Source organism: Oryctolagus cuniculus, chromosome 21 (assembly GCF_051225735.1).
Source record: "Oryctolagus cuniculus isolate XC-2025 breed Fujian yellow rabbit chromosome 21, ASM5122573v1, whole genome shotgun sequence".
NCBI lineage: Eukaryota > Metazoa > Chordata > Mammalia > Lagomorpha > Leporidae > Oryctolagus > Oryctolagus cuniculus.
This window is the reverse complement of record NC_142887.1, coordinates 45,739,762-45,753,695: the sequence shown is the minus strand read 5'-3', so window position 1 is coordinate 45,753,695 and position 13,934 is coordinate 45,739,762.

The following is a 13,934-nucleotide window of genomic DNA, read 5'->3' as shown; positions in this document are numbered from 1 at the left end:
ACAGAAAGAAATATCATGTTTTCTCAGGTTTCTGAAGCTTTCTTCCTAGAAAACTCGAATGTGTGGAGGATTTGACTCCAGGTGGAACCAATTAGCGTTTGGCAGCAGAAAACAAAAAGGGTCCTGCTGAAATGCATTCAAAACCTTAAAGTCCACAGAGAACGTCCAGAAAACAGAAACAATCACAGAGGCTGTAGCAAGATTTGCGAATGAGAAGGCTAAAAATCACTAGATAGTTTTGTTTTCATCCAGGAGTATCTGGACAAATTGTTGTAGTTTTGAAGTAAAATTTAACCAAAAAATCACCGTGAAAGTGGTTTTGGAGAAAAGCACAATCTTCCTGTTCGGCAAATGCATCCAATGTCATGTTTACAAATACAAATATCATGTTTTCTCAGGTTTCTGAAGCTTTCTTCCTAGAAAACGCGAATGTGTGGAGGATTTGACTCCAGGTAGAACCAATTTGCTTTTGCCAGCAGAAAACAAAAAGGGTCCTGCTAAAATGCATTCAAAACCTTAAAGTCCATAGAGAATGTACAGAAAACACAAACACACACAGAGGCTGTAGCAAGATCTGGGATTGAGATAGCCACAACACACCAGATAGTTTTGTTTTCATCCAGGAGTATCTGGACAAATTGTTGTAGTTTTGAAGTGAAATGTAACCAAAAAATCACCGTGAAAGTGGTTTTGGAGAAAAGCACAATCTTCCTGTTCGGCAAATGCATCCAATGTCATGTTTACAGAAAGAAATATCATGTTTTCTCAGGTTTCTGAAGCTTTCTTCCTAGAAAACTCGAATGTGCGGAGGATTTGATTCCAGGTGAAACCAATTAGCTTTTGGCAGCAGAAAACAAAAAGGGTCCTGCTAAAATGCATTCAAAACCTTAAAGTCCATAGAGAATGTCCAGAAAACACAAACACACACAGAGGCTGTAGCAAGATCTGGGATTGAGAGAGCTAAAAATCACTAGATATCTTTGTTTTCATCCAGGAGTATCTGGACAAATTGTTGTGGATTTCGTGTGAAATTTAACCAAAAATCATCGTGAAAGTGGATTTGGAGAAAAGCACAATCTTCCTGTTCGGCAAATGCATGCAATATCATGTTTACAAATACAAAAGTCATGTTTTCTCAGGTTTCTGAAGCTTTCTTCCTAGAACAATCGAATGTGTGGAGGATTTGACTCCAGGTGGAACCAATTAGCGTTTGCCAGCTAAAAACAAAAACTTGCATGCTAAAATACATACAAACCTGTAAAGTCCATAGAGAATATCAGGAAAACACAAACAATCACAGAGGCTGTAGCAAGATCTGGGATTGAGATAGCCACAACACACAAGAGAGTCTTGTTTTCATCCAGGAGTATCTGGACAAATTGTTGTAGTTTTGAAGTAAAATTTAACCAAAAAACACCGCTAAAGTGGTTTTGGATAAAAGCAACATCTTCCTGTTCGGAAAATGCATCCAATGTCATGGTACAGAAAGAAATATCATGTTTTCTCAGGTTTCTGAAGCTTTCTTCCTAGAAAACTCGAATGTGTGGAGGATTTGACTCCAGGTGGAACCAATTAGCATTTGCCAGCAGAAAACAAAAAGGGTCTTGCTAAAATGCATTGAAAACCTTAAACTCCATAAGAATGTCCAGAAAACATAAACAAACACAGAGGCTGTAGCAAGATATGCGATTGAGACAGCTAAAAATCACCAGATAGTTTTTTTTTCACCCAGGAGTATCTGGACAAATTGTTGTACTTTTGAAGTGAAACTTAACCAAAAAATCACCGTGAAAGTGGTTTTGGAGAAAAGCACAATCTTCCTGTTCGGAAAATGCATCCAATGTCATGTTTACAGAAAGAAATATCATGTTTTCTCAGGTTTCTGAAGCTTTCTTCCTAGAAAACTCGAATGTGTGGAGGATTTGACTCCAGGTGGAACCAATTAGTGTTTGCCAGCTGAAAACAAAAACTTACATGCTAAAGTGCATTCAAAACCGTAAAGTCCATAGAGAATGTCCAGAAAACACAAACAAACAAAGACGCTGTAGCAAGATCTCGGATTGAGATAGCCCCAACACACCAGATAGTTTTGTTTTCATCCAGGAGTATCTGGACAAATTGTTGTAGATTTGAAGTGAAATTTAACCAAAAAATCACCGTGAAAGTGGTTTTGGAGAAAAGCACAATCTTCCTGTTCGGCAAATGCATCCAATGTCATGTTTACAGAAAGAAATATCATGTTTTCTCAGGTTTCTCAAGCTTTCTTCCTAGAAAACTCGAATGTGTGGAGGATTTGACTCCAGGTGGAACCAATTAGCATTTACCAGCTAAAAACAAAATCTTACATGCTAAAATGCATTCAAAACCGTAAAGTCCATAGAAAATGTACAGAAAACACAAACAAACACAGAGGCTGTAGCAAGATCTGCGATTGAGATAGCTAAAAATCCCCAGATAGTTTTGTTTTCATGAAGGAGTATCTGGACAAATTGTTGTAGTTTTGAAGTAAAATTTAACCAAAAAATCACCGTGAAAGAGGATTTGTAGAAAACTACAATCTTCCTGTTCGGCAAATGCATCCAATGTCATGTTTAGAAGTACAAATATCATGTTTTTCAGGTTTTTGAAGCTTTCTTCCTAGAAAACTCGAATGTGTGGAGGATTTGACTCCAGGTGGAACCAATTAGCGTTTGGCAGCTAAAAACAAAAACTTACATGCTAAAATGCATTCAAAACCGTAAGGTCCATAGAGAATGTTGAGAAAACACAAACAAACACAGAGGCTGTAGCAAGATCTGGGATTGAGATAGCCACAACACACCAGATAGTTTTGTTTTCATCCAGGAGTATCTGGACAAATTGTTGTAGTTTTGAAGTGAAATTTAACCAAGAAATCACCGCGAAAGTGGTTTTGGAGAAAAGCACAATCTTCCTGTTTGGCAAATGCATCCAATGTCATGTTTACAGAAAGAAATATCATGTTTTCTCAGGTTTCTGAAGCTTTCTTCCTAGAAAACTCGAATGTGCGGAGGATTTGACTCCAGGTGGAACCAATTAGCTTTTGGCAGCAGAAAACAAAAAGGGTCCTGACAAAATGCATTCAAAATCTTAAAGTCCATAGAGAATGTCCAGAAAACACAAACACACACAGAGGCTGTAGCAAGATCTGGGATTGAGAGAGCTAAAAATCACTAGATATCTTTGTTTTCATCCAGGAGTATCTGGACAAATTGTTGTGGATTTCGTGTGAAATTTAACCAAAAATCAACGTGAAAGTGGATTTGGAGAAAAGCACAATCTTCTTGTTCGGCAAATGCATCCAATATCATGTTTACAATTGCAAAAGTCATGTTTTCTCAGGTTTCTGAAGCTTTCTTCCTAGAACAATCGAATGTGTGGAGGATTTGACTCCAGGTGGAACCAATAAACGTTTGGCAGCTAAAAACAAAACCTTACATGCTAAAATGCATTCAAAACCGTAAAGTCCATGGAGAATGTCCAAAAAATACAAACAAACACAGAGGCTGTAGCAAGATCTGGGATTGAGATAGCCACAACACACCAGATAGTTTTGTTTTCATCCAGGAGTATCTGGACAAATTGTTGTGGATTTCGGGTGAAATTTAACAAAAAATCACCGTGAAAGTGATTTTGGGAAGAGCACAATCTTCCTGTTCGACAAATGCATCCAATGTCATGTTTACAGAAATAAATATCATGTTTTCTCTGGTTTCTGAAGCTCTCTTCCTAGAACACTCGAATGTGTGGAGGATTTGATTCCAGGTGGAACCAATTAGCGTTTGGCAGCTAAAAACAAAAACTTAAATGCTAAAATGCATTCAAAACTTTCAAGTCCATAGAGAATGTCCAGAAAACACAAACACACACAGAGGCTGTAGCAAGATCTGGGATTGAGATAGCCACAACACACCAGATAGTTTTGTTTTCATCCAGCAGTATCTGGACAAATTGTTGTAGTTTTGAAGTGAAATTTAACCAAAAAATCACCGTGAATGTGGTTTTAGAGAAAAGCACAATGTTCCTGTTAGGCAAATGCATCCAATGTCATGGTTACAAATACAAATATCATGTTTTCTCAGGTTTCTGGAGCTTTCTTCCTGGAAAACTCGAATGTGTGGAGAATTTGACTCCAGGTGGAACCACTTAGCATTTCCCAGCTGAAAACAAAAATTTACATGCTAAAGTGCATTCAAAACCGTAAGGTCCATAGAGAATGTCGAGAAAACACCAACAAACACAGAGGCTGTAGCAAGATCTGGGATTGAGATAGCCACAACACACCAGATAGTTTTGTATTCATCCAGGAGTTTCTGGAGAAATTGTTGTGGATTTCGGGTAAAATTTAACAAAAAAATCACCGTGAAAGTGGATTTGGAGAAAAGCACAATCTTCTTGTACGGCAAATGCATCCAATGTCATGTTTACAAATACAAATATCATGTTTTTGAGGTTTCTGAAGCTTTCTTCCTAGAAAACTCGAATGTTTGGCGGATTTGACTCCAGGTGGAACCAATTAGCGTTTGCCAGCTAAAAACAAAATCTTACATGCTAAAATGCATTCAAAACCCTAAAGTCCATAAAGAATATCCAGAAAACACAAACAATCTCAGAGGCTGTAGCAAGATCTCGGATTGAGATAGCCACAACACACCAGATAGTTTTGTTTTCATCCAGGAGTATCTGGACAAATTGTTGTAGTTTTGAAGTAAAATTTAACCAAAAAATCCACGTGAAAGTGGTTTTGGAGATAAGCACAATCTTCCTGTTCGGCAAATGCATCCAATTTCATGTTTACAGAAAGAAATATCATGTTTTCTCAGGATTCTGAAGCTTTCGTCCTAGAAAACTCAAATGTGTGGAGGATTTGACTCCAGGTGGAACCAATTAGTGTTTGCCAGCTGAAAACAAAAACTTACATGCTAAAGTGCATTCAAAACCGTAAAGTCCATAGAGAATGTCCAGAAAACACAAACAAACAAAGAGGCTGTAGCAAGATCTCGGATTGAGATAGCCCCAACACACCAGATAGTTTTGTTTTCATCCAGGAGTATCTGGACAAATTGTTGTAGATTTGAAGTGAAATTTAACCAAAAAATCACCGTGAAAGTGGTTTTGGAGAAAAGCACAATCTTCCTGTTCGGCAAATGCATCCAATGTCATGTTTACAGAAAGAAATATCATGTTTTCTCAGGTTTCTCAAGCTTTCTTCCTAGAAAACTCGAATGTGTGGAGGATTTGACTCCAGGTGGAACCAATTAGCATTTACCAGCTAAAAACAAAATCTTACATGCTAAAATGCATTCAAAACCGTAAAGTCCATAGAAAATGTACAGAAAACACAAACAAACACAGAGGCTGTAGCAAGATCTGCGATTGAGATAGCTAAAAATCCCCAGATAGTTTTGTTTTCATGAAGGAGTATCTGGACAAATTGTTGTAGTTTTGAAGTAAAATTTAACCAAAAAATCACCGTGAAAGAGGATTTGTAGAAAACTACAATCTTCCTGTTCGGCAAATGCATCCAATGTCATGTTTAGAAGTACAAATATCATGTTTTTCAGGTTTTTGAAGCTTTCTTCCTAGAAAACTCGAATGTGTGGAGGATTTGACTCCAGGTGGAACCAATTAGCGTTTGGCAGCTAAAAACAAAAACTTACATGCTAAAATGCATTCAAAACCGTAAGGTCCATAGAGAATGTTGAGAAAACACAAACAAACACAGAGGCTGTAGCAAGATCTGGGATTGAGATAGCCACAACACACCAGATAGTTTTGTTTTCATCCAGGAGTATCTGGACAAATTGTTGTAGTTTTGAAGTGAAATTTAACCAAGAAATCACCGCGAAAGTGGTTTTGGAGAAAAGCACAATCTTCCTGTTTGGCAAATGCATCCAATGTCATGTTTACAGAAAGAAATATCATGTTTTCTCAGGTTTCTGAAGCTTTCTTCCTAGAAAACTCGAATGTGCGGAGGATTTGACTCCAGGTGGAACCAATTAGCTTTTGGCAGCAGAAAACAAAAAGGGTCCTGACAAAATGCATTCAAAATCTTAAAGTCCATAGAGAATGTCCAGAAAACACAAACACACACAGAGGCTGTAGCAAGATCTGGGATTGAGAGAGCTAAAAATCACTAGATATCTTTGTTTTCATCCAGGAGTATCTGGACAAATTGTTGTGGATTTCGTGTGAAATTTAACCAAAAATCAACGTGAAAGTGGATTTGGAGAAAAGCACAATCTTCTTGTTCGGCAAATGCATCCAATATCATGTTTACAATTGCAAAAGTCATGTTTTCTCAGGTTTCTGAAGCTTTCTTCCTAGAACAATCGAATGTGTGGAGGATTTGACTCCAGGTGGAACCAATAAACGTTTGGCAGCTAAAAACAAAACCTTACATGCTAAAATGCATTCAAAACCGTAAAGTCCATGGAGAATGTCCAAAAAATACAAACAAACACAGAGGCTGTAGCAAGATCTGGGATTGAGATAGCCACAACACACCAGATAGTTTTGTTTTCATCCAGGAGTATCTGGACAAATTGTTGTGGATTTCGGGTGAAATTTAACAAAAAATCACCGTGAAAGTGATTTTGGGAAGAGCACAATCTTCCTGTTCGACAAATGCATCCAATGTCATGTTTACAGAAATAAATATCATGTTTTCTCTGGTTTCTGAAGCTCTCTTCCTAGAACACTCGAATGTGTGGAGGATTTGATTCCAGGTGGAACCAATTAGCGTTTGGCAGCTAAAAACAAAAACTTAAATGCTAAAATGCATTCAAAACTTTCAAGTCCATAGAGAATGTCCAGAAAACACAAACACACACAGAGGCTGTAGCAAGATCTGGGATTGAGATAGCCACAACACACCAGATAGTTTTGTTTTCATCCAGCAGTATCTGGACAAATTGTTGTAGTTTTGAAGTGAAATTTAACCAAAAAATCACCGTGAATGTGGTTTTAGAGAAAAGCACAATGTTCCTGTTAGGCAAATGCATCCAATGTCATGGTTACAAATACAAATATCATGTTTTCTCAGGTTTCTGGAGCTTTCTTCCTGGAAAACTCGAATGTGTGGAGAATTTGACTCCAGGTGGAACCACTTAGCATTTCCCAGCTGAAAACAAAAATTTACATGCTAAAGTGCATTCAAAACCGTAAGGTCCATAGAGAATGTCGAGAAAACACCAACAAACACAGAGGCTGTAGCAAGATCTGGGATTGAGATAGCCACAACACACCAGATAGTTTTGTATTCATCCAGGAGTTTCTGGAGAAATTGTTGTGGATTTCGGGTAAAATTTAACAAAAAAATCACCGTGAAAGTGGATTTGGAGAAAAGCACAATCTTCTTGTACGGCAAATGCATCCAATGTCATGTTTACAAATACAAATATCATGTTTTTGAGGTTTCTGAAGCTTTCTTCCTAGAAAACTCGAATGTTTGGCGGATTTGACTGCAGGTGGAACCAATTAGCGTTTGCCAGCTAAAAACAAAATCTTACATGCTAAAATGCATTCAAAACCCTAAAGTCCATAAAGAATATCCAGAAAACACAAACAATCTCAGAGGCTGTAGCAAGATCTCGGATTGAGATAGCCACAACACACCAGATAGTTTTGTTTTCATCCAGGAGTATCTGGACAAATTGTTGTAGTTTTGAAGTAAAATTTAACCAAAAAATCCACGTGAAAGTGGTTTTGGAGATAAGCACAATCTTCCTGTTCGGCAAATGCATCCAATTTCATGTTTACAGAAAGAAATATCATGTTTTCTCAGGATTCTGAAGCTTTCGTCCTAGAAAACTCAAATGTGTGGAGGATTTGACTCCAGGTGGAACCAACTAGCGTTTGCCAGCAGAAAACAAAAAGGGTCCTGCTAAAATGCATTCAAAACCGTAAAGTCCATAGAGAATGTCCAGAAAACACAAACAAACACAGAGGCTGTAGCAAGATCTGCGATTGAGATAGGTAAAAATCCACAGATAGTTTTGTTTTCCTCCAGGAGTATCTGGACAAATTGTTGTAGTTTTGAAGTAAAATTTAACCAAAAAATCACCGTGAAAGTGGTTTTGGAGAAAAGCATAATCTTCCTGTTCGGCAAATGCATCCAATGTCATAGTTACAGAAAGAAATATCATGTTTTCTCAGGTTTCTGAAGCTTTCTTCCTAGAAAACTCGAATGTGCGGAGGATTTGACTCCAGGTGGAACCAATTAGTGTTTGGCAGCAGAAAACAAAAAGGGTCCTGCTAAAATGCATTCAACACCTTAAAGTCCATAGAGAATGTCCAGAAAACACAAACACACACAGAGGCTGTAGCAAGATCTGGGATTGAGATAGCTAAAAATCACTAGATATCTTTTTTTTCACCCAGGAGTATCTGGACAAATTGTTGTAGTTTTGAATTGAAATTTACCCAAAAAATAACTGTGAAAGTGGTTTTGGAGAAAAGCACAATCTTCCTGTTCGGCAAATGCATCCAATGTCATGGTTACAAATACAAAAGTCATGTTTTCTCAGGTTTCTGGAGCTTTCTTCCTAGAAAACTCGAATGTGTGGTGGATTTGACTCCAGGTGGAACCAATTAGCCTTTGAAAGCTAAAAACAAAAACTTACATGCTAAAATGCTTTCAAAACCGTAAAGTCCATAGAGAATGTCCAGAAAACACAAAAAAACACAGAGGCTGTAGCAAGATCTGGGATTGAGATAGCCACAACACACCCTATAGTTTTGTTTTCATCCAGGAATATCTGGACAAATTGTTGTAGTTTTGAAGTGAAATTTAAGCAAAAAATCACCGTGAATGAAAATAAAAATCTTCCTGTTCGACAAATGCATCCAATGTCATGTTTACAAATAGAAATATCATATTTTCTCAGGTTTCTGAAGCTTTCTTCCTGGAAAACTCGAATGTGTGGCGGATTTGACTCCAGGTGGGACCAATTTGCATTTGCCAGCTGAAAACAAAAACCTACATGCTAAAGTGCATTCAAAACCGTAAAGTCCATAGAGAATGTCCAGAAAACACAAACAAACACAGAGGCTGTAGCAAGATCTGGGATTGAGATAGCCACAACACACCAGATAGTTTTGTTTTCATCCAGGAGTATCTGGACAAATTGTTGTGGATTTCGGGTGAAATTTAACAAAAAATCACCGTGAAAGTGATTTTGGGAAGAGCACAATCTTCCTGTTCGACAAATGCATCCAATGTCATGTTTACAGAAATAAATATCATGTTTTCTCTGGTTTCTGAAGCTCTCTTCCTAGAACACTCGAATGTGTGGAGGATTTGATTCCAGGTGGAACCAATTAGCGTTTGGCAGCTAAAAACAAAAACTTAAATGCTAAAATGCATTCAAAACTTTCAAGTCCATAGAGAATGTCCAGAAAACACAAACACACACAGAGGCTGTAGCAAGATCTGGGATTGAGATAGCCACAACACACCAGATAGTTTTGTTTTCATCCAGCAGTATCTGGACAAATTGTTGTAGTTTTGAAGTGAAATTTAACCAAAAAATCACCGTGAATGTGGTTTTAGAGAAAAGCACAATGTTCCTGTTAGGCAAATGCATCCAATGTCATGGTTACAAATACAAATATCATGTTTTCTCAGGTTTCTGGAGCTTTCTTCCTGGAAAACTCGAATGTGTGGAGAATTTGACTCCAGGTGGAACCACTTAGCATTTCCCAGCTGAAAACAAAAATTTACATGCTAAAGTGCATTCAAAACCGTAAGGTCCATAGAGAATGTCGAGAAAACACCAACAAACACAGAGGCTGTAGCAAGATCTGGGATTGAGATAGCCACAACACACCAGATAGTTTTGTATTCATCCAGGAGTTTCTGGAGAAATTGTTGTGGATTTCGGGTAAAATTTAACAAAAAAATCACCGTGAAAGTGGATTTGGAGAAAAGCACAATCTTCTTGTACGGCAAATGCATCCAATGTCATGTTTACAAATACAAATATCATGTTTTTGAGGTTTCTGAAGCTTTCTTCCTAGAAAACTCGAATGTTTGGCGGATTTGACTCCAGGTGGAACCAATTAGCGTTTGCCAGCTAAAAACAAAATCTTACATGCTAAAATGCATTCAAAACCCTAAAGTCCATAAAGAATATCCAGAAAACACAAACAATCTCAGAGGCTGTAGCAAGATCTCGGATTGAGATAGCCACAACACACCAGATAGTTTTGTTTTCATCAAGGAGTATCTGGACAAATTGTTGTAGTTTTGAAGTAAAATTTAACCAAAAAATCCACGTGAAAGTGGTTTTGGAGATAAGCACAATCTTCCTGTTCGGCAAATGCATCCAATTTCATGTTTACAGAAAGAAATATCATGTTTTCTCAGGATTCTGAAGCTTTCGTCCTAGAAAACTCAAATGTGTGGAGGATTTGACTCCAGGTGGAACCAACTAGCGTTTGCCAGCAGAAAACAAAAAGGGTCCTGCTAAAATGCATTCAAAACCGTAAAGTCCATAGAGAATGTCCAGAAAACACAAACAAACACAGAGGCTGTAGCAAGATCTGCGATTGAGATAGGTAAAAATCCACAGATAGTTTTGTTTTCCTCCAGGAGTATCTGGACAAATTGTTGTAGTTTTGAAGTAAAATTTAACCAAAAAATCACCGTGAAAGTGGTTTTGGAGAAAAGCATAATCTTCCTGTTCGGCAAATGCATCCAATGTCATAGTTACAGAAAGAAATATCATGTTTTCTCAGGTTTCTGAAGCTTTCTTCCTAGAAAACTCGAATGTGCGGAGGATTTGACTCCAGGTGGAACCAATTAGTGTTTGGCAGCAGAAAACAAAAAGGGTCCTGCTAAAATGCATTCAACACCTTAAAGTCCATAGAGAATGTCCAGAAAACACAAACACACACAGAGGCTGTAGCAAGATCTGGGATTGAGATAGCTAAAAATCACTAGATATCTTTTTTTTCACCCAGGAGTATCTGGACAAATTGTTGTAGTTTTGAATTGAAATTTACCCAAAAAATAACTGTGAAAGTGGTTTTGGAGAAAAGCACAATCTTCCTGTTCGGCAAATGCATCCAATGTCATGGTTACAAATACAAAAGTCATGTTTTCTCAGGTTTCTGGAGCTTTCTTCCTAGAAAACTCGAATGTGTGGTGGATTTGACTCCAGGTGGAACCAATTAGCCTTTGAAAGCTAAAAACAAAAACTTACATGCTAAAATGCTTTCAAAACCGTAAAGTCCATAGAGAATGTCCAGAAAACACAAAAAAACACAGAGGCTGTAGCAAGATCTGGGATTGAGATAGCCACAACACACCCTATAGTTTTGTTTTCATCCAGGAATATCTGGACAAATTGTTGTAGTTTTGAAGTGAAATTTAAGCAAAAAATCACCGTGAATGAAAATAAAAATCTTCCTGTTCGACAAATGCATCCAATGTCATGTTTACAAATAGAAATATCATATTTTCTCAGGTTTCTGAAGCTTTCTTCCTGGAAAACTCGAATGTGTGGCGGATTTGACTCCAGGTGGGACCAATTTGCATTTGCCAGCAGAAAACAAAAACCTACATGCTAAAGTGCATTCAAAACCGTAAAGTCCATAGAGAATGTCCAGAAAACACAAACAAACACAGAGGCTGAAGCAAGATCTGGGATTGAGATAGCTACAAATCACCAGATAGTTTTGTTTTCATCCAGGAGTATCTGGACAAATTGTTGTGGATTTCGGGTGAAATTTAAACAAAGATAACCGTGAAAGTGGATTTGGAGAAAAGCACAATCTTCCTGTTCGGCAAATGCATCCAATGTCATGGTTACAGAAAGAAATATCATGTTTTTCAGGTTTCTGAAGCTTTCTTCCTATAAAACTCGAATGTGTGGAGGATTTGACACCAGGTGGAACCAATTAGCGTTTGGCAGCAGAAAACAAATAGGGTCCTGCTAAAATGCATTCAAAACCTTAAAGTCAATAGAGAATGTCCAGAAAACACAAACAATCACAGAGGCTGTAGCAAGATCTGGGATTGAGATAGCCACAACACACCAGACAGTTTTGTTTTCCTCCAGGAGTATCTGGACAAATTGTTGTAGTTTTGAAGTGAAATTTAAACAAAAAACACCGCGAAAGTGGTTTTGGAGAAAAGCAGAATCTTCCTGTTAGGCAAATGCATCCAATGTCATGTTTACAAATACAAATATCATGTTTTCTCAGGTTTCTGAAGCTTTCTTCCTAGAAAACTCGAATGTGTGGAGGATTTGACTCCAGGTGGAACCAATTAGCGTTTGCAAGCTGAAAACAAAAGCTTACATGCTAAAGTGCACTCAAAACCGTAAAGTCCATAGAGAATGTCCAGAAAACACAAACACACACAGAGGCTGTAACAAGATCTGGGATTGAGATAGCCACAACACACCAGATAGTTTTGTTTTCATCCACGAGTATCTGGACAAATTGTTGTAATTTTGAAGTGAAATTTAACCAAAAACTCACCTTGAAAGTGGTTTTGGAGAAAAGCACAATCTTCTTGTTCGGCAAATGCATCCAATGTCATGTTTACAGAAAGAAATATCATGTTTTCTCAGGTTTCTGAAGCTTGCTTCCTAGAAAACTCGAATGTGTGGCGGATTTGACTCCAGGTGGAACCAATTAGCGTTTGCCAGCAGAAAACAAAAAGGGTCTTGCTAAAATGCATTGAAAACCTTAAAGTCCATAAGAATGTCCAGAAAACATAAACAAACACAGAGGTTGTAGCAAGATATGCGATTGAGATAGCTAAAAATCACCAGATAGTTTTGTTTTCACCAAGGAGTATCTGGACAAATTGTTGTAGTTTTGAAGTGAAACTTAACCAAAAAATCACCGTGAAAGTGGTTTTGGAGAAAAGCACAATCTTCCTGTTCGGCAAATGCATCCAATGTCATGTTTACAGAAAGAAATATCATGTTTTCTCAGGTTTCTGAAGCTTTCTTCCTAGAAAACTCGAATGTGTGGAGGATTTGACTCCAGGTGGAACCAATTAGCGTTTGCAAGCTGAAAACAAAAGCTTACATGCTAAAGTGCACTCAAAACCGTAAAGTCCATAGAGAATGTCCAGAAAACACAAACAATCACAGAGGCTGTAGCAAGATCTGGGATTGAGATAGCCACAACACACCAGATAGTTTTGTTTTCATCCAGGAGTATCTGGACAAATTGTTGTAGTTTTGAAGTGAAATTTAACCAAAAACTCACCTTGAAAGTGGTTTTGGAGAAAAGCACAATCTTCCTGTTCGGTAAATGCATCCAATGTCATGTTTACAGAAAGAAATATCATGTTTTCTCAGGTTTCTGAAGCTTTCTTCCTAGAAAACTCGAATGTGTGGAGGATTTGACTCCAGGTGGAACCAATTAGCGTTTGGCAGCAGAAAACAAATAGGGTCCTGCTAAAATGCATTCAAAACCTTAAAGTCAATAGAGAATGTCCAGAAAACACAAACAATCACAGAGGCTGTAGCAAGATCTGGGATTGAGATAGCCACAACACACCAGATAGTTTTGTTTTCATCCAGGAGTATCTGGACAAATTGTTGTAGTTTTGAAGTGAAATTTAACCAAAAACTCACCTTGAAAGTGGTTTTGGAGAAAAGCAGAATCTTCCTGTTAGGCAAATGCATCCAATGTCATGTTTACAGAAAGAAATATCATGTTTTCTCAGGTTTCTGAAGCTTTCTTCCTAGAAAACTCGAATGTGCGGAGGATTTGACCCCAGGTGGAACCAATTAGCGTTTGCCAGCTGAAAACAAATAGGGTCCTGCTAAAATGCATTCAAAACCTTAAAGTCAATAGAGAATGTCCAGAAAACACAAACACACACAGAGGCTGTAGCAAGATCTGGGATTGAGATAGCCACAACACACCAGATAGTTTTGTTTTCATCC